The sequence below is a fragment of the Lutra lutra genome, chromosome 6 (assembly GCF_902655055.1).
Source record: "Lutra lutra chromosome 6, mLutLut1.2, whole genome shotgun sequence".
Classification (NCBI taxonomy): domain Eukaryota; kingdom Metazoa; phylum Chordata; class Mammalia; order Carnivora; family Mustelidae; genus Lutra; species Lutra lutra.
In genome coordinates this window covers 29,374,942-29,401,701 of record NC_062283.1, presented here as the reverse complement: position 1 = coordinate 29,401,701, position 26,760 = coordinate 29,374,942, and the positions used below count along the sequence as shown (strand labels likewise).

Sequence of the window (26,760 nt, the reverse complement as noted above, 5' to 3'; positions counted from 1 at the left end):
AGCAGCTCCCGATGTTGGGGGCTGCTGGCTCTTCTCTGTTAAATTTCATATTTTAAAATAGCTGCACCCCATTCAAAACATAATCATAGAACTGGTGTTTTCATTTCCTTTGGGTAAACACCCAAAAGTGGAATTGTTGGATTATATGGTGAAATACTATGTTGTACGTCTGAAACGAAAGGAACCCTGTGTATCAAGTGTGCTCAAATATTAAAAAAAGAAAGAGAAGGAAAAAGAGAAATAAAAAATGTTAGAAAAGAATTTGGAAAGGAGGAAGTGAAATATCAAACAAATTTGTACAAATTTGTAAACAAATTTATAAAAACAAAATGTATTTGTAATAAATAAAAAACAAACATGAGAGTGTGGAATAAGTAATGTGAATAAAACTTAAAATCAATGAACTTGGCAAAGATGAAAGTAAGGGATAAGAGCATCCATCAGAAGGTCGGGAAAACACTGTCATAAAGGTTGATGAGAGTGAACACTGGGGTACAATTTTTTATAGGTGCTTTAGAAAAATGTCTCCATAAAAGAACCTAGATGTCCATCAACAGACGAATGGATAAAGAAGATGTGGTATATATACACAATGGAATACTATGCAGCCATCAAAAGAAATGAAATCTTGCCATTTGCGACGACATGGATGGAACTAGAGGGTATCATGCTTAGCGAAATAAGTCAATCGGAAAGACAACTATCATATGATCTCCCTGATATGAGGGATAGGAGATGCAACATGGGGGGTTAAGGGGGTAGGAGAAGAGTAAATGAAACAAGATGGAATTGGGAGGGAGACAAACCATAAGTGACTCTTAATCTCACAAAGCAAACTGAGGGTTGATGGGGGGAGGGGGGTTGGGAGGGGGTGGGATTATGGACACTGGGGAGGGTGTATGCTATGGTGAGTGCTGTGAAGTGTGTAAACCTGGTGATTCACAGATCTGTACCCCTGGGGATAAAAATATATGTTTATAAAAAATAAAATTAATTAAAAAAAATGTCTCCATAAATGCTATGTACTTATGTTGTGACACAGATATTTTCTTCGAGGAGTTTGTCCTAAGTAGAAAATCACACATGTTCTCAAGTATGTTTCTTGACTTGTGGTTTATAAAAACAAAGGAACTTATCTAAGCACTATAATCAATATGATGAAGGTAAGTATAAAGAATGGGACAATTAACATGTCTCAGGGATTATCATCATGTGATTTACACAGAGGGTCACAGTTCATCATGAAAACAAACCCAGGAGGCACCACCTAGGGAATCCCTTTGTACAGACAGGGAAAGGGAGACTCAGAGAGAAGGAGGTGGTGGAGTCAGGGGTCAGCCTAGAAGGTTTGCTCCCAGAGACCTTGTTGACTTTTTCATTGTTCCCTGTCCATCAGGGGGTGGGTATTATGTGCACTCCATGCAAGTGAGCTGTTACAATGTTCCAGAATGTTCTGTGATGGGAGGCTGCTGGGCTCGGAGCCTAGGAGGACATTAAGGAGCAATGTAACTCACCTGCTCAAATCACACTAAAGTCCATCATCCAGTGGACATCTCAAGGCTTCCAGGGGCTCAGGATCAGCTGGCCTCTGGAGCTATAGTGCAGAGCAAGGGTGACACTCTGGTGACAGGACATAGGCAGTGTCATATGGGAGATGGGCATGGAGCAGAAATGACAGAGGAAAACATTAAGTCGCTTCTGAGATGAGTGCTGTGTGGAGAAAGGTCATGATATCATGAAAGCAGAAACCAGGAGACCTAGCAAGGCCCTTACCACTAGGACCAGTCACATCTACAGGATGCAACAGGCATATAGATGTGAAACAAAAACACAACTCCGCACAGTGCTGTACGATCATAGAACAGGATAGAGTTCTGGGAAACTAACAATATGACAACAGAAACGAATAATTGAGGGGATACACTGGATGATTATAGTTGTCCTTCCCCAAAGTAATACAATCAGGAGGGTGATGGCAGCAGGAGAGAAGACCTGTTTGTTTCTTAATCAAGTGATTCCAAAAAGTTAATAATAATTGTTTTAAAAAGGAGGGTGAATAGGAAACGATGGAAAACAATTTCAGGAAGGTTTCTCTGAGTTCACAGGGATAAGCACAGATGTTGAGAGACCCACCCAAATTCTCACCTAGAGCAGAGGAGAGGAGACCCACACCAGGACACGTCACCATGAAATGTCAGAAAGAGGGTGAGAGGGCAGACACGCTGAAGACTCCAAGAGGCAACAACACAGGCCTGGGGACTGGAAGACATAATGAAAGACCCCGAAATCCCGAGGACATCTCTGTCTGGCACAGAATCTCTGTCACATCACCATGTGCCTCAGGGCGAGGGCAGCCTAAAATCTCAGATGTGAGAGTTTCTGTTCTACTTTCCGTGACAACTTCCACAGGACACCAGGTGACAGGGTGGGACAAATGATGGAGAAAACAACAAGGGGAGCACATGGGATTCCTGGCCACAGGGAACCAGAAGGAGAGAGGCCAAGGGCCCCCAGGAGGAGCTGCAGAGATTCCGGGTGTCAGCCCTGCCCCAGGGGCACAGGCATCCTGTCCCTGCAGGGCACGACTGAGGGCTGCAGGCCAGGCAGCTGCACAGACATGAAGAGGGGAGAAGATTGGGTGGGCTTGAATATGTTCATGAAGGTTTACCCAGGGGGATCTAGGGGAGGATTTAAAGGAGCACAACAGAAAAAATAAATGAAGGGATAAGACATTTATTTACTCCAGGGAAAATAAAGTTGATTCAGGAAAGGGCACAATCATAGTCTACAAAATATTCAGTTGTGACTAATGTGTCCTAATAATGCCAGCACTGCACACTGAGCTCATCAAAATCATCAAATAATTATTTGGGGCAGATGGGAGAGTGTGAAAGAGGAGCCAGTTCAGTAAAGTTGCATAAACTGGAAGACCAGAGAAGGAGTCTGAGAAGCAATAATCAGAGAATCAGCTAGAAGAACTAATGCAGGTGGTCTCTGAGATACAGGAAATGGGGACATGGAAGGTTGAGGACATCTCCCTTGATATCAAGTATTGCAGAAGGACTTGAATTTTAAATCTCTGTGTCTATCCATTTGCTGCAAAGACAACATCGGGGGTGAGATGATGGGTCAGGACGAGTTCTGCATGGAGGCCATAGAGATGGGACAGTAGTTGGAGGAGTCATGGGATCAAGTGTTTTGTTTTGTTTTGTTTTGTTTTTTTGTCAGAGAGAGGGGGAGAGAGAGCAAGCACAGGCAGACAGAATGGCAGGCAGAGGCAGAGGGAGAAGCAGGCTCCTCGCCAAGCAAGGAGCCCGATGTGGGACTCGATCCCAGGACGCCGGGATCATGACCCGAGCCGAAGGCAGCTGCTTAACCAACTGAGCCACCCAGGCGTCCCTCAAGTGTTTTTATGGGATGATTTTATTTTGGTTTATTTAGTTTTGCTTTATGTGGCTCCATGGGAGTCATCCCTGCATGTTTGTAGCAGGAACAGCTGAGCCAGGAGGGAGGGGGAAGTGCCTGATGCAAGCGAGTGAGGGGCCAGGTGTGCCCACATGGGGGGACAGCCTGAGACAGGAGGGCCCCTCCCCCACCACTGCTTAGAAGCTGAGGACACAGGTGCAGACCTGGGATGGGGTAGAAGGGAGTGTGCAGTATTCTGTGAGTCCTTCTTTTATGAGTAAGGGAAAAATGAGCTCATCACTTCAGAGAGGGGAGCAGGGAGGGAGTGCAGGAGGAAATGAGAGGCAGCCCTCTCAGGAGGGTGACAGGGAGCTGAGTGGGGAAATGGCATCTGAAGAGAGCAGGGCTGGGGCCCCTGAGCTCTGTGCTCTTCACCTTAGAGAGAGAGAGAGAGAGAGAGAGAGAGACTTCCAGCAGCAAGAGGATAGATAAGGGAACAGAAGCAAATGCAACAGAACAGCTCAGGAGTGAGAATCACATTATGTTTACTTTGTCTTTTTATCACTTTTCCCATTTTATAATTTTTCTGCAGTGAATATAGATGACATCATATATATTGTACATCATACATACACATCAAAACCAGAATGTGAAGGCTTTATTTACACTTCCAAAGGGAAGGAGATAGTAGGAAAGTCAGCCTCTCAGGGCACAGAGCTCGAACGGCTGGGCCTGCCTCTCTGTGCTCTGGGCAGGGGACTCACAGAGCCTTTGCTCCATGTCTCAGGACCTTGCTCTGTGGGGGGCCAGGCAGGGCCTTTCCCTTCTTTTTAGAGTGTGCTCATTGTTTTATTTAATAGTAGCATGCCAGTTTTAATGCTTTCAATCTGGTGGGTTTTCTACTTTACATGGCATTTCAAGCTATTTCAGTGGGAGGATTTGCCCATACAATGTAACCCCCCTGTTTCAGAAATAGAAGTTCAAAGGCAAAATAGCTCAGTGAAAAAATGATTGGTCCCAAAGTAGAAGATCAAAACCTGAGTCTTCAGTCATGGTCTGAGGATGATCTATCAGGTGTTAGGGATTTTAAAGAAGTGTATTTTTTGAAAACCTTTTTCACTTGAGAATTCCAGAGATACTCACAGATACACAAAAGTAAAGAAGTCACATGGTAACCCCTCATCCATCCCTCACCCAAGTTCTTTACCCCTAACCCGGCACAGTCAGCCATTTGTCATGTCTCTTACCAGAAAAATACACCTGTGTCCTGATGTGCACTGTTATATCAGGAAACAAGCTCAGGCCACAGCCTGGGAGAAAATATTTGCAAATCACATATCTGATGAAGGACTTGCTGTAGACCACTCATAAAACCCTTAAAAAGGGGACCAATAAGAAAAGCACTTGTTAAAAAAGTGAGCAAAACTGGGGATCTGGCTGGCAGGTGGGAGGGGCCCTAGAACCTCGGGGGAGGAGCTTGAGCATTAGCCCCTAGCCTGGTTCTGCCAACATCCGTGCCCATCTCTGGGCTCTGGTTATTGTCATCCAGCCGGCGGTTCCCTACACCACCCCGGTGACCCGCGCTCGCGGGCGGGGCAGGAGCAGCCGTCCCTGGAGCGGCAGCGGGGAATGGAAGCGGAGAACGCGCACAGCTCTTCCCTTCAGCACGCTTAAGCTGTTATACATTCCGGTGTCCACGAATTATGGCTGGAGCTCCTGATAGGGCCGCGGGGAAGGAACAGCAAATGCAGCATAAGTTCCACTCCCCGCTCCTGCTGGAGCCCGATGGAGCCATGATGGGTCTCAAGAGGTAACTTGGATGAGATCTTGGGAGAGAAACAAACAAACAAACAAACAAAAACCGTGAAAGCAAATCTCGTGTGAAGATCAGTAGTAATGTGTGAATATTGTGTCATTAGCTGTGACAAATGCACGACGGTGAGATTGGGGTTAACGACAGAACAACTGAGTGTGGGGTCCACAGGCACTCCGCACCAACGTTGTCACTTCTCTGTAAATCCCCAACTATTCTAAGATAAAAGAGTGTCGTTTGTAAAATAGCCCTCAGAGAGGGAATAAGTCCAGGAGGATCAAGGATCTACTTTTCAGTTTTCCTGGGCTTGTCATCCAGGGTCTAGAGAGAGGGTTGTGGGGAGGACAGATGTAAACTCAGACATGGGACAGGACTTCCCAGCGCTCCTCTCCTCGGATCCCTGCCCCACCCCTGCACCTGGCCCCAGGGCTGCTCAGAAGGCACCTCCTCCCCTCTTGACACTTAGCCGGCCTGTCCTCCCTCTGGACCTGACTCAGCTCGGCCTCGTGCGCCCCCTGGTGGTGCAGCATGGGAGCGCGGCAGCACCTCCCTGTGGCCACAGGGCTGAAGACAGAAGACCTGAGCACCCTTTGGGTTTCTCTCCAGGTCCCGCCCCCACCCAGGAACTCCTTGGGCTCCCAGCAGGGCACAGGGCTGTGCCCACAAGGACAAGAGCCCATACAGTGCCAATTCCTCAGTCTGAATTGTCTCCCAAAATACACGCTGGCACAGGTACTTTGCCTTCGTTGAATGAACATGGACTCTGGCCTCATGGAGGACAGATCTTCAGGCATAACAGCTGGCTCCCAGGTCTGCAGTGGAGCCCATACACATACTGGGTGCCCTCAGTCTCCTCCAGGGACGTCGACCTCGGAGTCCCTGTCACTTGTTCCTGCTGCTGCTTTTTCAAAAATGGGTCGTCCTCCAAGGAACCAGCTCTGGAGTCTCAGTCCCTAAGAGCAGGAGAAGGAGGGGAGGAGGAGGGGATGAGCTCCCTGGGTGATGGCCTGGATCCTGGGGATGCTCCTGGAGGAGTGAGCACAGGGAGTAAGTAGTGACATTAGGGGGTGGAGGCCAACAAGAGTGCAGGAGGAGGAACCAAGGATGAGAGGGTCAGAGGAAGAGTTCATCTTAGGGCACTGTTATGGGAGGAGGATGAGTGCTGTCTGGAAGAGGCACAGGGGTTTCTGGCTGGGGCTCTGGGGCATCAGGGGCCTGAGAGGAGGGGAGAGCAAGGCCCATGCATCCTGAAGGGCCAGCCCTGGTTTCTGATTCTGGAGTTTCCAGATTCCCACTCCCCCGACTACAGTTTTACAGATGCCTACCATCCACCCATTTCACAGCCTCTGCCACTGGGGAACATTCTCTGCTTGTGAAGACAGTGGAAACCCTGCTCCAGGAAGAGCAGCCCCAGGGCCTCCAACAGGGAAGGGCCAGCAGCTGGAGCCATGGAGATGCGATCCTGGAGCGTGGGGCAGCACATGGGATGGAGGCTGGACAGGGCCATGGTACAGGACTCAGGGCCCAGGCTTCTGTCTCACATTTCCCCTGGGGATCCAGATGTGTCCCCTCCTATCTCCCCAGGCCTGCAGGATCCAGGCGTCTGAGAACCATGCCCAAGATGGCCAAGGGGGAAAGCTCCTGTGCAGGGTCAGACCCCGCCTTTTGGAACCTGGTAGGTGGCCCCCTTCCCCTGCCTGGAGAGCCCAGGACCCTGGTGTGTGGCCTCTTCTACTCCTTGCTGCCCCTTGGACACAGGGACCTGCTGTCTGCCTCCCTCAGGTCTGGCTTCCTGCCCCTGCAAACTGCAAAATGACAACCTCTGCTCTTGTTGCTTCTGCAGATCCCCCATTCTCATTTCTGTACGTGGTCACTCAGGTGAAGAGAATCTGACGTCCCTCGTGATCACTTCACTCAGCCATGATGACACGTACTTTTGAAGTGTGCAACGAATCTCCACATATTTAGGGATTTTCCAGATATCTTCATGTTATGGATTTATTTACAGTCACAGAGTATGTCTGTAATTTTGCTGCCTTTCCATTTATAGAGAGTTATTTTATGGTCAGTCTGTGGTCTATTTTGGCTCATGGTATGGCTTAATTCCTCTAATCCTTATTTGTTCCATTAATGAGAGAGGAGCATGGGTGTCTAAATATGATAATTTGTCTCTTATACCACATGTGTTAGAAATCCTAATTAGATTCTTCTCCATTCATTACCTTGGTCTTGCTGTGATGCTGACCTGTTATCTTCACAGGAAGTCCTTCTGTGTCTCTAGTGATGCTCCTGGTGTGAAAGCCTATTTTGCTTCAGAATAATGCAACATTCTAGATCCCTTATGCTTTTTATTCCCATGGGATATTCTTTAACCCTTTAACTTCTGACTTATTTTGGTTTCTTATTTCAAGTTTTCTACTCTGCATTGCGTTGGTTTATCTTCACCAACCCGATAATCCAAACTTTTTTCTTGGAATTTTAGTTGGTTTTTATTTAATATGATTTCCTGACATGGTTGGATTTGCATCTATCATTTTATTTGTTTCTGAACTGTCCCTTCTATTTTCTATTCTCTTGCCTCTTTTTGTACCCCTGTTGGTTTCAAGCAATTTTTTGTTTGTTTGTTTATGGTCTGATTCTTCTAGTGGCTCTTTAGCTATATTTATTTCCATTAATTTTTATTTAAGATGTAGGAATTGAAATCTGAATCTTTGGGGTGCCTGGATGGCTCAGCTGATTAAGCAGATTGTTGATTCCAGAGCCCGATGCGGGGCCTGATCCCAGGACCCTGAGATCATGATCTGAGCAGAAGGCAGAGGCTTAAACCACTAAAGGACCCAGGTGCCCCTCTTTTACTTCTGGTGTTAATAGAGCCGCTCAGCTCCTCAGGGGACAGTTTGCCTGGCAGAGCTGTTCTGTCAGGTCATGGTCCACCTGTGTCTCCATACTAAAAGCGCACGTGGTGTACAGAGCACCTCGTCCGGCGTATTTCTTGGCCTCTCTGTGCAGGTGCTGACACATCTTTCCAGGACACCGAGCTGTGTTTGCAGTGACTAAGTCTTCAGCTGCTTGTCCCCAGGAGAACTGTAGGGCTCTGGAGGCCTCTTTTCCTTTCCTACTGTCTCTGCCCCTCTCCTGGAAAATGTCAGGCAGTCCTGCTGATCTGTTTCTCCTAAACTCTGACCTCAAAGTCCTTCCAACTGCACCCCTGCCCCCGCTCCACAGCACCTGCTTGGTGCACAGTGAGTGTGCTGCCAGTACCCCGGGCCCGGGCTCTGGTGTCTGTGAGAGTTTCTGTTGCGGAGTAACCAAGTGTAACACGATTCAGCAGCTCCAAGTGACATCATCATGGCAATAAATTCCCGAGGGTCTGACATGTGACGGTAGGGGAGCCGGGCAGCTCCCGCCGAGGCTGCTCATTAGGTTGCAGTCAGTATGGGACTAGACTCCCTGGGATGCACAGAGGTGACGGTGGGGAGGGTCTGTGCTCCCGCTCCCACGTGTGGCTGTGGCAGGATCGTCAGTCCCTCGCTGGCTTTCAGGGGAAGCCTCAGCTCCTCCCTCTGTGGGGCCGTCCACAGTGAAGGTCTTTCTCACATGGCCCCGGCTTCTCCCAAACCCACGATCTGAGATAGGGAGAGACAAGAGGAGAGAGCAGAGCACCACCGTCCCTTTGAGACCTAATCTCTGATGTCACACAGCCTCAGGTCCCCCTTACTCTGTCCCTGAGAAGGGAGTCACTGAGCCCAGTCCACACACAAGAGGAGGAAAATTGGTTCTACTGCTTCATGGGAGGAGAGTCAGTGAATACATGAACATTTTCAAACGACCATGCCCTGTGCACAAGGTGTCCTGAACTCTTGTTGAAGATTGTCCTCTCCTTGATTCTCACGGGGACGCGGCTGAGCCTTGCTGTGTGCGCTCTTGCTGCTTTTCTGGGGTGAGTGACTCGGATCTGTATGCTCAAGGGTTTTGCACCAAATTGGAGGAATTTTGACACAAGATTTCCTGATTTAGCTGCTCTTTTTTTTCCCTTCTCATTTTTGGGCTCTATTTGTCTTTTTTAATTCTCCTGTGGATTTCTGAGGTTTTCTTAGTTTCTCTTTAATCTTTCTTCCATGTCTTTTGGATTGGGTAGTTTTTTTTTTAATTAATTTCTACTTCTATTCAACCTCATTGAGTCTTCATTCTGCCTTCCCAGGCATTCAATGCTGTTTACCTGTTGAACTTCACTATATACAGATATATATAAAGTAAGTATATAATATAATATATATATTTCTTAGTTTATTCTGCTTCTTTCTTCAGATTTCCTTTCTGTTCGCCATTTAATAACAAGATTTTCTCACATTCCTTCAACACGTATTTATTCAGTTCTTTGAACATAGATCCTGAAGCTGTCTGGGAGCCTGCGGTGCTGACCCCAAATCTGGGTGCTCTGAGAATACAGTTCTGTTGACTTTCTCATTAGAGTCACACATTTGTTTCTTTGAATGCCTGCTAATGTGTCCTTTTAAAGTGGATTGTGCATTTTATGGTTTAGCGAATCTGGAATCCATTTTATTTTTCTGAAGATTGTTCTTTTTTTAGAAGTGTTTAACCCGCAGGGACTCCACTAGGACCTGAGCCCCTACAGGACTTGCCAAGGGACCAGCCTTGACTGAATGGAGAAGCCTGAGTTGGGGGTGGGAATGAGAAAGAAAGAGACAGAAAGGATGGGATCCAGAAGGTCACAGCCAATGCTGCTAAGAGGACATTTGTTGGTTTAGAGCAGTTTCATAGGACTCAAGCACAATGCAGTCAGGTGGGAGGCACCCTGATCATTACATTTACAATTCAATAGAACAACCAGCGTAAGGGTCAATAAGTTTTCGTTCAGTGCCGTTACACTACACTATATCAGATCAGCTAGCTTAAGGGCAAATCTGCTTTTCTCCACCTGCTCCCTGCTGAGTGGCTTCCCTGCTTCTGCAAGCTGCAGTTCTGACAGCTCTTCAGGGCTGAACCCTGGGGGGTGGAGCTGGTCTCTGACCTGGCCCTAGGACCCCAAGGACCCTGTCAGCTTCCTGTCTGGTGACCACAGTTTCCCCCTTTTTCATTTTTTAAATGAAGCTCATGGAGGCCGGATTGGAGGGGCAGGAGGGATAGGGATCCCGCTCGGGTGCAGACTGGCGACAGACACGCAAACAAGTCAGGGTGGCAGCAATGGAATAAAGCAAGGAAGTAAGACCATTTGAGTTCAATAAATTTTGTGTATTATCAAACACTTGTTTGGCAAGTTCGCAGGGCTTGAGTAAGGGCCTGGTAAGTCTATCAGCATATGCAGTGGACACTTGACAGGCAACGAGCACTATCATGGCTAATAAAAGCGTTTTGGGTTCACTCTTAACTTTCTGACCCTCCAACACTTCCTGTGCCTGCATTGTGAGAGTCTTTAATTGCCCTCAAGTTGGAATCGTTTTTTGGCGGGTTGTTTTCCCACGAGGTGGCCATCGTGGAGGGGCAGGTATCAGGGGTGTAATCCTCAGACTCCAGAGTGGCATTGGGACAGATCCAGAAATTCCTCTCGAGTGTGATCCACTGCAGGTACATGGTATGCACTTGGGGAGCCAGATGGGCCCATCAGCGTTCCTAGAAAAAAACACACATGCCCTCATCCCCAAATTAAAACAGGATCAGGACCGGACCACTGATTTGTTAAAGGGTATGTTGGGTCCCCCCCAAATTGCGTACCGCAATAATGGGTCCGTGATTAAAGGAGTGAGACTGATATAAAGCGAAGGTCAAGCAAAGCTTTATTTTGCACCAAGCATCAGGAATCAGACCGACCGTCAAACAGACCGGTCGGGCCCGCCCCTCCAGAGAGGACGATGACTCCCTGCTTTCCAGACTAACTTTTATAGAGCAAAGGCCATGTGGTTGGGCCTGGCCACACACAGGTGGCCAATGAGATTGTAACACACACACAGGAAACTCCACAGTGATGCTAGGCAACAAATTGAATTACAATTTACCCTAGTAGACATTTGAACCAGCCTATCACACCTTGGTTAGGATTGGCGCCAAAAGGCTCCCAAAGGGCGGGCGGGGGCCCATACTCCTTGGTAGCTAGGAGATAGTATGTGCCCCCAATGATTGAATACCTCCACCTGGCCTGACCCACCCTTGTACTTGGACTTTGTTACCTGGGACTGGTTTCCTGGACTTGCTTTTAAATAAGTTCCCCTGGTGGGGGACAAGGTCAATTTAAGTTTTACAACAAAATGGCAGTTCAACTGGGGTGGGGCTGCTCTGGCTTAATAGGCCCTTACAGGTCATTCCATCGCACTGCAGAATAATGTTTTCCTGGGTGAAGACCACAGATGGTCAGCTGCGGAGGCACCATCGGCAGAAAGATGTAAAAAATTTTAAAGTATGTAAAGCTTGATTAAGGCAAGAATGTGGGGAGGTTAGGAATTCCCTTTTTGTTTTACGTAGTTGAGTTTTTAAAGTCTGATGTGTGCGTTTCACGATGCCTTGGCCCTGCGGATTACACGGAATACCTGCGCTGTGAGCAATACCATAGGCAACACATAAGTGAGGAAAGGCCTTACCAGTATGTGCAGGTCCTTTTTCAGCTTTCAGCAAACGTGGAATGCCTGAGACCCGGAAATGAGAGACAATGCGCTGTAACAGGTTTTCTTGTTTCACCAGTACGAGCAGTAGCTACAGGGAAACCAGAGTAAGAGTCAATAGTAACATGTACATAAGCCAATGTTCTGAACTCAGGAGCAAGGGATTAATATAAGATGGGTGATTCCTGTAAATATGTCCCCCGTGTCCCACCCAGGAGTGGGGGGGGGAGGTTGCCAGGTGTCAGCTTCTACTTTGTCCCTAGCTTGCCTCTGTTCCTGATAGGGAAAAACTGTACCCTGAGATGGCTGACCAAGCCAGGGAGGGAATTCCAGTCCCTGTCTCAAAGCCCTTCCGGGTTCTTCTTTCCTACCCCGTTTCCTGCTTGCGCCAAAAGTACCAAGTATGTGGAAGTAGAAGGGTACAAATCCCCCTCCCTGCTTGTGCTCGGGGCTCAGACTTTTGGAGAACAACCCTGTCTGAGCCCATGGTGTTAAATAAACCTCCGATCCTCTAAAGTCACCGAGTGCCGCTTGGTTCTTCCGCCAGGATCCGCCAACATTCCCTCATCATTCCCCGCTGAACATATTTGACCCTTAATTCTTTTTTTTTTAATTTCTTTTCAGCGTAACAGAATTCATTGTTTTTGCACCACACAGTGCTCCATGCAATACGTGCCCTCCTTAATACCCACCACCTGGCTCTGCCAACCTCCCACCCCTCACCCCTTCAAAACCCTCAGATTGTTTTTCAGAGTCCATAGTCTCTCATGGTTCATCTCCCCCTCCAATTTCCCTCAACTCCCTTCTCCTCTCCATTCTCCCATGACCTCCATGTTATCTGTTGACCCTTAATTCTTTTGTAAGGGCCTATTCAGCCAGAGTGGCCCCACCCCGGTTGAACTGCCATTTTGTTGTAAAACTTAAATTGACCTTGCCCCCCCACCCCGGGGGAACTTATTTAAAAGCCTCTCTGTAGGGGCGGCCCCAACCGGTCTGTTTGACAGTAGGTTTGATTCCTGATGCTTGGCGTGAAATAAAGCTTTGTTTGACCTTCCCTTTGTATCAGTCTCGCTCCTTTAATCACGGACCCATTATTGGGGTAACCCAATTTTGGGGGGACCCAACACTTTAAGGTTGTTGAAGGTGGAAGGTCTCATCTATTGTAACTTCTTCCTGCTGAATAGTGGTGTAGAGTTGTCCCTACCTACTTGAGTCAACATTGGGCAGTTGGGGAATGTGTAGGGGAGTTTAGGGGAGTTACAAAAGACAGAGCAGCAGAATCCAATGCTGTCAACATGTGAACCTCCCTGAGGAGAAAGGATCATCTGTTCACTGGAAGTCATGGCAGTGAGTCTTGGCACCAGGCAGGGAGACACCGGAAATGACAAAAAAAGGTTAATGCTGCAATGAGAAAGAGAAGTTTGAGCAAAAGACCTTTGATAGTCAGCCTCTAATATTTTTTCTCCAGTCGAGGAGTTTAAAGTGAGCACTAAAGGAAAGAGATCATTTAGAAACCCAGACATTTTGTGATAATCTGGAACACATGCATACTATTTTGTTTTTGTGATAGCGCAACTTCCAGCTTGTGTAGCAGTGAAAACATCTGCATCTTCGATTTTGTAAAGCTGCTTTACACGTCTGTATTACCATAGCATTGAGTAGAGAAATGCCACTTCCAGGGTCATTTAGGGCTGACCATGTATGTAGTAAGAGCTTCTATGTTCCAAACAACATTCTTTAGTCCTAAAGAGGGAACAAAGGTGGAAGCTAGGTGATTATAACAATGTAACACAAAATGTGTCCACCGTTCTTTTAATTAAATTTAGAAGGCCAGCTGGGTTGGTATATTGGCATTATTTATTTATTTATTTTAAGATTTTATTTACTTAACAGAGACACATCCAGAGAGGGAACACAGCAGGGGGAGTGGGAGAGGACAAGCAGGCTTCCCACCCAGCAGGCAGCCTGATGAGGGCCTCAATCCCAGGACCCTGGCATCATGAGTTGAGCCTAAGGCAGACACTTAATGACAGAGCCACCCAGGTGCCTGGTATATTGGCTTTAATAATGCTTCTCTGTATTTGGCAAACCAGAAGCCAGAGCCACTGGTCAGTTTCACATATCCAGTGGGTTCCGTTTGGAGCTGGCCATCTAATGCCAGGGAGCCTTACCCAATCAGTAGCAAACCGGTCAGTAGCCCATGGCACTATTATTTGGGAACATGTTTAAACTGTCATTTGTATTTTTAATAGGGGCATCTTATATCTGGTTGACTAGAGTAAGCAAGATCAATAACCTCTGAACAGTTATGCTCTATAGACAAGTACGAAGGTCAGGTTCAGGAATAAGGTAGATGGGTTTAAAGTCTGACAGATTTCAAGTATTATTTTAGGCATATCTATAAATATAGCCTGATATTTAATAAGTCAGTCTCCTATGATCTATTGATGGCCTGTGGTCTCTAAGATATTTTGGACCTGATGTGAAGTCATTACAGCTGGGGAATGTCTCATTGTGAGCTCTGAGGCTCCTTGTACCAGGAGGGCTCTTTTATGCTTAGGTAAAGCCTTTACTTGTAACTGTATCTCAACACAGGTGACTTCTAGGATGAATATGACCAAGGGGTGAAACCATTAAGAAGCCCTTTGAGTGGTCCAGCCCTAACAATATCCTAACTATAAAGGATCACGGGCAAGTGGGAGAAAACTTGTCTCGGGAGATAAGGGCATCTGGACATCCCCAAGTACATCATCCAATCCAATCATTAAGGAGGTGGGGCCATCCATCATCTCCACAAGTCTGCAGTTAACCCTATGGAGTGGGATACAAGGTGCTGGTTTAGTTATATAAGGTTGGGGGAATTAACCCCATTTTCCAGTTGTTTAATCCTGTGCCCATGAGGTTTTGTTATTGTCCCCACAGGATAAGGGAAGAAAATTGTCTAAATGAGGTATTGTGCACCTTCTCTGAGGTTATCTCAAGTTGTCTAGCTTAGGTAAACAATAAACATTTAAAGATAATCAAATCTAGAATTGAACATCCACAAAGGCAGGTTATTTAAACAATTATTCTCTCTAAAATAGCCTTCATTTCCAAAGAGACAAGTCAGGACTCATTTATTTGAAAAATGAGTCCACCTTTAACAAACTTGGCCTAATCATTTATGTAAGCTCAGCAAGAATAGTGAGTGATCATACAGATCTTTTAGAATCTGCTCTGCTAGAACTTTACAAAGCCTTGGTAAAATAACCCATGTTTCCAATGGTGTCCTGCTAGAAGGAGAAGAAATTCTTATTGAACATATGCAAATGATCAGGACTGGCATGGAAGAAGGAATACTTACTGAGACCTTTTGAGTTTCAGAGGGTTCAGATAAAGAGAAAAGTTGAATGCTTTGGTTTGTTTACAAATGGGTATTTTTACATTTCTGTAGGTCACAGGTTTCTTAAGAAAAAGTTTCCTTAGTCTGCAAGACCAAGCATTAGAGAACCAGCAATGTTTCAAACAAGTCATAACACTTCAATTTTTTAGTTTATTTAGTCTCATGTTACTAATTCTGTTTTAGTTTGATACAACTCTTAGTTCTGGAAGTTCTTACTCATTTCAATTCTGATCTTAAATATTGAATACCTGTGTTTGTCCTGAAAGTCCTTTATATGAATCTCCCTGAAGATGAAACTCATCTTACAAGACAATTAGAACAATTATAAGTGACAAAAACTCAAAAATAGGCATTATTAATGATCTGACGGGAGACTTCACTATGATACTATTAGACAAGGAAATTCTGTTATTCTGTGACACATAAACTTCAATAGCTAGAACCAGAAGGTAACATACCAAGCAAGCAAGCCTAATTAGCCAACTAGATTTTGTTCATGATTTAAATCTTGGGAAAGTTTGTTAAAACCTTAGGAAGTTGTGTTTTTTCTTTTGTTTTTAAGATTTTACTTATTTATCTGACCCAGAGAGAGCCATCACAAGTTGGCAGAGGGGCAGGCAGACAGAGAGGGGGAAGCAGGCTCTCCACTGAACAGAGAGCCCAACGCAAGGTTCCATCCCAGGACCCTGAGATCATGACTTGAACTGAAGGAAGAGGCTTAACCACACTGAGCCACCCAGGCGCCCCAAACCTTAGGAAGGTTTTTTTTTTTTAAGATTTTATTTTATTTATTTGACAGACAGAGAGATCACAAGTAGTCAGAGAGGCAGGCAGAGAGAGAGAGGGAAGCAGGCTCTCTGCCGAGCAGAGAGCCTGATGCGGGGCTCAATCCCAGGACCCTGAGCCTATGACCCAAGCCGAAGGCAGAGGCCTAACCCACTTAGCCACCCAGGTGCCCCAAACCTTAGGAAGTTTTAAAGCACAGGCCTAAATAGGATTAGGGACATTAAAGACCTAATAAAGGCAAGACACAGAAACTGGTTTTTCTAGGCAGGCAGGGAAAAAAAACAACTATTTGCATTTTCTTATCAAGAGCAGACCAACAATTCAAGAAATAAAGTTTTGTCCTTTTTTTTTAAGATTTTATTTATTTACTTGAGAGTGAGGAAGAGAGAGCATGAGAAGGGAGAGGGTCAGAGGGAGAAGCAGACTCCCTGCTGAGCAGGGAGGCCAACAGGGGACTCGATCCGGGGGATGCCAGGATCATGACCTGAGCCAAAGGTAGTCGCTTAACCAACTGAGCCATCCAGGCACCTGAAATCTTTGTTCTTTAAAGAGAAAGCAGACTTGGGACACCTGGGTGGCTCTGTGGGTTAAGCCTCTGCCTTCAGGTCAGGTCATGATCTCAGGGTCCTGGGATCGAGCCCCGCATCGGGCTCTCTGCTCAGTGGGGAGCCTGCTTCCCCCTCTCTCTCTGCCTGCCTACTTGTGATCTCTGTCTCTCTGTCAAATAAATAAATAAAATCTTTAAAAAAAAAGAGAGAGAAAGTAGGCTTTAACTCTTAAACCAATGTACTTTTATAAAATCCATTCATTTCAATCTTAGTCCATCCTGCCTACCATTAAAATTCTTTTCCAAAGATTTCCCATCACAAACCTTTTACACATTTTCTTTGCATTTTGATTGTCCCAAGCCATTATTTTTTTTTTTAACCAACAACCCTCTCATTTAGGACAAAATTACCTTCTTTTACCTTCAACAAAAATGTATTCCCATTTTTTATATCTTTCCTGCATATCACCTTCTTTTCCACATAGAGTTGTTTCCCTTATTTCTGTCAGTCTTAGTTACACTGACCAGAATTTTACACTCTTAAAAACCTTAATTTCAAGTGAAGACTAAGGAGTAACCAATTTTGAACTGTTACATCACAATTCTTTAGATGGCATATATGAATCAGTTAAGCACAAAACATATTTACCAACAGATTTAAATATCCTTAGTTCCTTGCAATAAATCAAAAGCACAAACCTACATCCAGTAGTCAATACTTTAGTAATTTATCCTATTTGGAAAAGACCTAGAGGTCCAACTTATTTCATTTATCATCCAAGCAAAACTTCAAAGTTTCAGGTTACCAAGGACTTTGAAAGCTATCGTAACAATTACCCATGAAAACTTTGACACAATTAACTATCAGTTTAGTCATCTTTTTTTTAAATTAAAGATTTTATTTATTTATTTGACAGAGACAGAGAGAGAGAGCACAAGCAGTGAGGAGCAGCAGAGGGAGAGGGAGAAGCAGCCTTCCTGAGGACCAGGGAGCCTGATGCAGGGCTCTATCCCAGGACTCGGGGACCATGACCTAAGCTGAAGGCAGAGTCTTAACCAACTGAGCCACCCAGGCCCCCAGTAATCTTTTTGCTAACAATTTCTAACAGAGATAATATGAGCTTGTTTGACCTTCAGCAAACCTCAATAGAGTGTAAGGGCCTACTTAGCCAGAGTGAGCCATTTTGTTGTTTATGCAGTAAACGTAGATTGAACCTGCCCCTTCCCCCCAAGAGGAAAGCGCTTAGAAACAGAACTGGTGAAATACGGCCAAATAGCCCCAATAACGGAGCACAGATACCGGGACATGTCAGGCTGGGCAAAAGTAATGGAGCCCAGATACAAGGACATGTCCGGCCAGGTGGAAACATCCAATCAGTGAAAGTGCACATATTACCTCCCTCCCCGCCAAGGACATGTTCAGCCAGGTGGAGACATCCAATCAGGAAAGCACCTCCCTAACCACTCAAGAATGTGGGCCCTGCCTTTTGGGCGCCAATTCTGACCAGAGTGATAGGCTAGTTCAAATAACTACTTACTATAGGGTGCATTGTAATTCAATTGGCCACCTGTGTGTGGCCAGGCTCAACCACATGTCCTTTACTCTATAAAAGTTAGTCTGTGAGGCTGGAAGAGGTCACCTCTTTGCAAGAGACGGCCCTGGCCAGTCAGTTTAATTCTCGATGCTTGGAGCGAAATAAAGCTTTGCTTGACCTTCGCTTTGTATCAGTCTCGTCCTTTTGTCCATGGACGCTTTCAAGAGAAAGTTTTACGTTTAGTGCTGATAACTTTAAAGACTTGTGTATCTTAGTTAAACCAACAAAAGTAACTTAGTTTAAATACTGATTTTTTTGTTCCACCTGGACCCACCCCACTTTCAGTGTTTACCTGAGACATGGGTGGGGAAATCTGGAGTGGGGGGTGTTAGGTCCAGGGGGGCTCTTCTTGCTCCCTGATAGTGAAGAGAGGAGGAGCCTTACTGCAGGGGGCACCAGGGATGCTGTAGAAGCCAGTCACGCAGGCCGCACCCAAGTTGGTGCAGGAACAGGGACACAGGAGACAAAGTCATGCCAGAGGCGGAGACAGGGTTCCTGTTCTAGAGCTCATCAGCTCCAACAGAGGAGCCGACGCCTTGTTTCCTGCCAACAAGGTAAAAGGGATTAGGCAGTCCTCATCAAGCCAGAAGATAGGGAATTGCCCTGAAACAAAGGGAGTTTTGGCAGCTGCTTGGGAATATTCCTTAAAGTCTCTGACCCAAGGGAGGCTGACCACAGCTGGCTCCAGTTATAGCCATTTAACGTGGGAAATGAGGGAGGGAGAAGCCCCCACATCTATTAGGAGATTAACTGTGCCTTCCTCAGGAAACCGGGATGAACTTCTGGACAAATTTAAGAAATTTCTCTGAGCATCACTAACTTCTGTTCCACGAGACATTAACATGGATTTAAGCGCTTGTACAAAAAGTACCCAATTCTTGGCCCATAATTTTTTACTCCCAACGCATGATTGCTGCTCCACTTACCAATTCCAAATGCTGAGACATCTCTACTCTGAGGAGTTCCGCACCTGCTGTGGCATATGCCCATCCCAGTACTCAGGTCCCTGCAGGGGTGCCACTTGCCAAGGAACCAGCCTTGACTGAAAGGTGGGAATGAGAAAGAGACAGAAAGAATGCATGGGGAGGGTCACAGCCAATGCTGCTAGGAGGACTTTTATTTGTTTATAGCACTTTCATAGGATTCAAGCACAATACAGTCACTTGGGAGGTACCTTGCTCATTGCATTTACAATTCAATACAACAACCAACATAACAGACTCCCATCAATCAGTTTCCATTCAGCGCTGACGCGCTACATTTTATCAGACCAACTAGCTTAAGGGCAAATCTGCTTTTCTGGGCCTGCTCCCTGCTGAGTGACTTCCCAGATTCTCCAACCTGAGGTTAAGGCATCCATTCACCACTGAACCATGGGGGGTTGGGCTGGTCTCTGACTTGGTCCTAGCCAGGAGACCTGTCAGCTTGCTGTCTGGTCACCACAGTGCTGACAGCTGTTGTTTGTGCCCTGTTTTTACATCCAGTGGCTGCATTTTCAGCCTTGGTCCTGAGTGAGCTGCCCTCTGTCTGTGTGATTAGCAGCCAATTAAGGATGTGTAGTTTCTACTCAGATTTTGACACTCACCTTCTCAGGTTACTTTGTTCCTGAGATTTCCCCGAAATTTCTAAGTGCCCTGCCAACCATGAAGTCTGACTGTGGAGGCCAAGAAAAATCAAGGCCATCCCACCTCAGGTTTAGCCTTAGCATAAGTACAGTCTTCTTAGCTCTGGCAGCCATCTCAGACCCCTGTGCCCAAGGGCTGAACTTTTCCCCATCCTGCTTTAGTAACCCCCACCCTGCTTGGGTTTCAGGAAGCCCCACCCTGCTTTAGTAACAGAAACCCATAAATACCCTTGCCTTAACTAAGCTCGGGGTCCAAGTCCCTACTCCGCTGTGTCCGGTATACTTGGGCCCAAGCTTAAGCTTGTCGAATAAACCCTCATGTGATTTCATCGGTGCTTGGCTCCTTGGTGGTCTCTCAGACGCGAAAACTCGGGCACAACACTGACGTTTAATGCATTCATCGGGTATTGAGGAAGGAAAGGATAAGGTATAGGCAGGGAGAGGCAGGGGGCCCCTGGCTGGGACACTATTCCTGGCTGGAAGATGTCCTAAGCCAGAGTCAACAAGAGATAAGGAAACAGAGCCCTGGCCTCCAAAGGGGTCGAATGGTCGGCAGTATTTTCCTTTGACAGCTACAGTGTATCACAGAAAATGACCAAACCTCAAAGAAGTAAGTCATTAATGGTTTCTCAATGGTCCTTACTCAAGCCAAGACAGCACAAGAATGTCAAGGCCACGAGCTTCCCAGTCAGTTCTCAAGAAGAGACTGCCACTGAAAGCCCAGGTGGTGGGTATTAAGGAGGGCATGTATTGCATGGAGCACTGGGTGTGCTGCAAAAACAATGAATTCTGTTACACTGAAAAGAAAAAAAAAAAAAAAGCCCTCAGTGGCAGCCCATTCCGGACCCCTCTCACTCTAGAGAGCTCTCTCTTTCCTTTCGGTTCTCACCTTCACTAATAAACTTTCACTTTGCTTCACTCTTTTGCATCTGCGAGATTCATTCTTCCACTCCCTGAGACAAGAACCTTCTAATCTTGTAACATGTATTGGCCAGGAAAAGCATCCAACTTCATCCATCAGAAGGTGAGTAATACGGGGGCGCCTGGGTGGCTCAGTGGGTAAAGCCTCTGCCTCTGGCTCAGGTCATGATCTCAGGGTCCTGGGATCGAGCCCCGCATCAGGCTTTCTGCTTAGCAGGGAGCCTGCTTCCTCCCCTGTCTCTCTGCCTACTTGTGATCTGTCAAATAAATAAAATCTTAAAAAAAAAAAAAAAAAAGAAAAACTTTTAATAAAAAAAAAAAGATGGTGAGTAATGCGGACTGTCTTTATGTTCTGGAAGATTTATCTCCCCCTCTTCTCTAATAAAATACAGGGTACCTGTTGGCCAGGTAAGAGGGACTAGTACAGCCTCATCTTAAGACTCAGGTGACAGGCTTCTGGGAAGGACTCAGTCAATCCCCCTTCTTGTTGGAAGGGAATATTAGCTCCGTCTTAACCAGCTCACTTATCCTCTATTTCATACCTTTTCCCAAATGACTTCTCCTGTTCTCTGGGAGCTCTATGCTTATACCAGGGCCTCGTCTACTGATGGGTCATCATGATGAAGTTCTAGAACATAGGTGAGGTTCAGTGGGGTGAGGTCCGGAGCCGATGACCAAGGAAGAATTCTTGAGACATCTTTGATGAAAAATGGTGGTTTATTAATGCATGGGGACAGGATCTGTGGGCAGAAAGAGCTGCTGCCCTGGGTTGTGAGGGGTGGCAGGTCCTGTACCAGGGGGGTGGGGGAAGTAAGGAAAAGGGAGGTTTTGATAGAACTTTCATATGCTAAAGAAGACCTCCAAGATGCCAGATACCAGAGGCCTTGCCATTGCCAAGGTTGTTTTGCCCTCTAGCAAGGTATTAACATTAAGATGGGTGGGAGATTCCTAAAGAATGTCACCTATGTCCCACCCAGGAGTGTGTGTGTGTGTGTGAAGGGGGTGGGGGGGGTGGGGGTAGGTTGCTGGGTGTGAGCTTTTGCTTTGTTCTCAGCCAGCCTTCTGTTCCCTCATCATTCCCCTCTGAACAATTTGACCCTTAGATCTTTAAGGTTGTTGAAGGTGGAAGGTCTCAGCTTCTGTAACATCCTTCTGCTGAACAGGGCATAGAGTTGTCCCTACCTACTCGGGTCAACACTGGTCAGTTGGTGAATGTGTAGGGGGGGTTACAGAGGCAGCTGGATCCAGGGGAGACTGCTCAGGTGATCTTCCCAAGTGGAAAGGATCATCTGTGGGAGTTATGGCAGTGAAGGAGTCGATGCCAGGTGAGACGACATGGGAGAAAACAGCAAAACATGGTTAGTGTAACAAAAAAAAAAAAAAAAAAGAAGAAGAAGAAGAAGAAGCTCAAATTAAGTTTTTTGCTAGTTGACAAAAAACTCTTTTCCAGTCCTGGAGTTTAATCAGTTATTAAAGGAAAGAGGGACTGTTTAAAATGCCAACTAGAGAATGTTAGAACCCAAGAAATATTTTGTAATAATCTGGAACATAAACTTAGTATTTTGCCATTCTATTTTGTAAAGCTGCTTTACACATTTGTATTACCATAGCATTTTAATAGAGAAATATTACTTCAAGGGTCATTTAGGACTAACCGTGTACTTTGTAAGAGCTTCCTTCCATGTGCCAAACATCCTCCAGTTCCAAAGGGGAAACAAAAGTGAATGTTAGTTGGTCACCAATGAGACAGAAAGAGTTCACCACTGTTGTAAGTTTTGGAAGGTTGGCCATGTAAAACCCAGAGTACAGTGACCTATCCAGCCTAGGGGAAACCATGAGCACAAGTTAGAGTCATATAACCATTGGGTCCTGTTAGGAGACAGTCCTCCAATTCTGGGTCTCTGTAACTGCAGTCAAGATATCAAAGGCAATTCAGTTTTGGAGGGCCGTCTTTTACTGTGTAATAAAAGGCAGTCCATTGTTACTTTGTAGGGAGTCCAAACCTAGGGACAATTTTCTCTCATGAAGTTTGTCACCTGCATGGCCTTTTTGCCCAAATCAGTGGCATGGTGTAAACCCCGTATTACTTTCATTTTTTCCTAAGGTCATATCCTCTGACATCCTTTGAAGTGAATTACAGCTATCTCCTTTGGTAGGTGTACAGCCTTAAGGAGAGTAATAATTTTAGGGCTATATTTGATTGTGGAGTTATGGCTTGATAATAATCCCCTTTTTCTCAAATTTCTCCATGGACATGTAGGACTAGGAGTCAGTATTAATATTAATTTTTAAGGCTTTGGCAATTGCAAAGTGATAGTGAGCACTATGGCATACCCAGCTTTTCTTATTTTTCTTTTTATGAAAACTATTATCATCAGTAAACCAAATGTCACTTGTATTTTTAATAGGAGCATCTTAAATCTGGCCAACTAGAGTAAGCAAGATCAATCAACTCTGAAAAGTTTTGCTCTATAGAGAAAGAAATACAATGGTCAGATTCAGCCATACGGGTAAATAGGTTTAAAGTTTGACAAGTTTTAAGTATTATTTCTGGCATATCTGTAAGGGTAGCCCAGTATTTAATAAGTCGGCCTCCATCATCTATTGGTGGCCTCTGGTTTCTAAGACATTTTGGACCTGATGTGAAGTCATTACAGTCAGGGACTGCCCCATAGCAAGCTTTGAGGCTCCTTTTAAGAGGAGGACTGTTCTATGCTTAGCCAAAGCCTTTGTTTTCAATTATACCTCAACAGAGGTGGCTTCTAGGATAAATATGAATAAGGGATGAAACCATTAAGAAACACTTTGAGTGATCTTGATTACAAAGGATCACTGTCAAATGGGAGAAAACTTGTCAAGAGATAAGGGGAGTCCCATCTGCATCATCCAATCCAATCATAAAGAAAGTGCTGTCGTCCATTATCTCCACAAGTCCACAGTTAATCCTATGGAGTGGGGTATGCTGGCTTTTAGGCAATTATCCTAGGCCCACAGAATTGGTCAAGGTGATAGTTGAATTATACAATTGTTGGGGAATTGATCCCACTTTCAGCTGTTTAAATCGTTATGTGCCCATGGGGTTCTGCTATTATCACCACAGAATAATCAGCAGAAGATTGTTTATATATGAGTTACTGCGGTAATTTCTCTTAAGTTTATCTCTAGTTGTCTTGCTTAGGTAAACAACAAACATTTAAAGACAATCAAACCTAGAACTTAACATCCACAAAGGTGTGTTATTGAAACATAATTTTTCTCTCTAAAATAACCCTCGTTTCCAAAAATGGCCAAATCAGGACTAATTTATTTGAAAAACAAGTCCAGTTTGAACAGCTTGAGCCTAATTATTTATGTAAGCTCAGCAAGAACAGTGAGTGGTCATATAGATCTTTTAGAATCTACTTTGCTGGAACTTCTTATAAGGAATCTCTAGGTTGAACTTTTAGTAGCCTCTCTAGGCCAGAAGCCAAGCCACATACTTGCCAGCATACATGCGTGCAATACCTGTCGATTTGGGCAAATTCCTCTTCCTGAGGACTCCAAAGTATCCTGAGATTCCTGCACCTGCCAGGAAGTGACATTCTTTACTCACCTGGTGTGGCTGTTGGGAACTCTGTAAGCAAGGTACCAGGCCAACAGTTCCAAAGGGCTATAGGGCTCCAAGTTTCATAAAGTCCACCTTAGTTCCTTAAAACTGTCTGGTCATATCTGAGTCTATGCATGTCTTTCTCAAATAAGACATTCCAGTAAAAGCCTTGGTAAAATAATCAATGTTTCCAATGGTGTCCTGTTACAAGGAGAACAGATTCTTATTGAACGTATGCAAATGACTGCTTGCCATGGAGGAATACTTACTGAGACCATTTGAGTTTCAGAGGGTTCAGATAGAAAAGTTGAATGCTTTGATTTGTTTACAAGTGAATATTTTTACATTTCTGTAAGTCACAGATAACTTAAGTAAAATTTTCCTTAGTGTGGAAGAGCAAACATTAGAGAACAAGCAATGTTTAAAATAAGACACAAGATTAAGAGACACAACACTATAATCTTTTAGTTCATTTAGTCCCATGTTACTAGTTACTAGTTCTGGCTTTTGAATGCAGCTTTAGTTAGTTCTGGAAGTTCTTACTCATTTCAGTTATGATCTTAAAGATATTGAATGCCTGTGTTCTCCTGAAAGTCCTTTTTATGAATCTCCTTTAAGATAAAACTCATTTTAGGGTGCCTGGGTGGCTCAGTGGGTTAAAGCCTCTGCCTTTGGCTCAGGTCATGGTCCCATGATCCTGGGATGGAGCCCCGAATCCGGTTCTCTGCTCAGAGGGGAGCCTGCTTCCCTCTCTCGCTCTCTGCCTACATGTGATCTCTGGCGTCAAATAAATAAACAAAATCTTAAAAAAAGATAAAACTCATTTTACAAGACTTAGAGCAATTATAAGTGACAAAAAACTCAGAAATGGACATTGTTAATGATCTGACTTGAGAGTTCACTATGATACTGTAGACAAGGAAACTCAAGTTATCCTGCAACCCACTGACACATAATGCTTCAATAATTACAATACCAAATGATGATCTATCAAAACATTAAAACTTTAAGAAATGCATAGAATCTCTAGAATAGTTATAGCATTTACCCAAATGTAACCTAAGGTTTATCATTTGTTGAGCAGTACTTCCTGAGTAACTTAGCATACCAAGGAGAAGCATAATAAGTTAGAGTTTTCATTTACAATTTAAATCTTGTCAACATTTGCTAAAATCTTATAAAATTTTAAAGCACATGCCTAAATATAATTAGGGATGTTAAAGGCCTGATATAGGCAAAATGTGGAAAATGGTTTTTCTGGACAGGCAAAGAGTAACCAACTGTTTACATTTTCTTAACAGCAGATCAACTCATTTAAGATAACTTTGTATTTTTGAACAGAGAGAATTTCAGTTTTATACCAATGTACCTTTAAAACCCATTCATTTCAATCTTAATCTGTCCTGACCATACCTAACTCTTTTTCTGAAGATCTCCCTTCATAAACCTATTTTCTTTTACATTTAGATTTTGTCCCAAGCCATTTCTTTTTTTTTTTTTTAAAGATTTTATTTATTAATTTGACAGAGAGAGAGATCACAAGTAGGTAGAGAGGCAGGCAGAGAGAGAAGAGGAAGCAGGCTCCCTACTGAGCAGAAAGCCTGATGTGGAGCTCGATCCCAGGACATTGAGATCATGACCTGAGCCAAAGGCAGAGGCTTTAACCCACTGAGCCACCCAGGCGCCCCAAGCCATTTCTTTCCAAACAACCATCTCATTGAAAACAAAATTACCTTTTATCTTTAACAAAATGCATTCCCATTCCTTATCTTTTTACATATCTCCTACTTTTCCACAAACAGACCTGTTTCCCTTATTTCCACCAGTCTTGTTACCCTTAGCAGAATTTTGTACTCTTAGAAACACCTTAATCTCTAGTCAGTTAAGTATTAACCAATTGTAAACTGTTACAACAGAATTCTTTAGATGGCAAATTAATGAATCAGTTAAGTACAAAACATGTTTACCAACAGATTTAAATATTCTTATTTTCTTTGCTGTAAGAAGTCAAAAGCACAAACCTACATCCAGTAAGTAATTACTTAGCCTTTTATCCTATTTGAAAAGACCTAGATGTCCAACAAATTTAATTCCATTTATCATCCAAGCAAAACTTTATAAACTTTTGGGTTAGCAAAGAGTTTGAAAGCTGTATTTACAATTACCCATGAAAACTTTGAGACAATTAACCATCAGTTTAGTTATCTTTTTGCTAACAAATTTCAACAGAAGTAACACGAGGTTATTTGACCTTCAGTAAACCTGGATAGAATAAACGCTTCACATTTACTGCTGTAACTTTCAAAGACATGTCTATCTTAATTAAACCAACAAACTTAACTTAGTTTAAATACTGACTTATGTTCTACCCACCCTATTTTCAGTGTTTACCTGAGACACAGGTGGGGAAATCTGGAATGGGGGGTGTTAGGTCCAGGGGTTGCTCTTCTTGCTCCTTGACCGTGAAGAGGGAAGGAGCCTTGGTGC

At 44.6% G+C, this 26,760-nt stretch overlaps 2 protein-coding genes and 1 long non-coding RNA gene across 5 annotated transcripts in view; all 3 read right to left on the bottom strand.

Moving 5' to 3' along the window:
* LOC125101807 (DLA class I histocompatibility antigen, A9/A9 alpha chain-like) overlaps positions 1 to 26,760 on the bottom strand; it is a 343,654-nt gene that overhangs the window by 77,166 nt on the left and 239,728 nt on the right. The window lies entirely within an intron of this gene.
* LOC125101803 (DLA class I histocompatibility antigen, A9/A9 alpha chain-like) overlaps positions 1 to 26,760 on the bottom strand; it is a 249,173-nt gene that overhangs the window by 77,371 nt on the left and 145,042 nt on the right. The window lies entirely within an intron of this gene.
* On the bottom strand, positions 14,907 to 24,432 carry LOC125101840 (uncharacterized). Its single transcript, XR_007127952.1, has 3 exons — positions 24,090 to 24,432; positions 19,176 to 19,179; positions 14,907 to 15,043 (listed from the first exon to the last, which is right to left on the bottom strand). It is a non-coding gene; the product is annotated as an uncharacterized LOC125101840 (long non-coding RNA).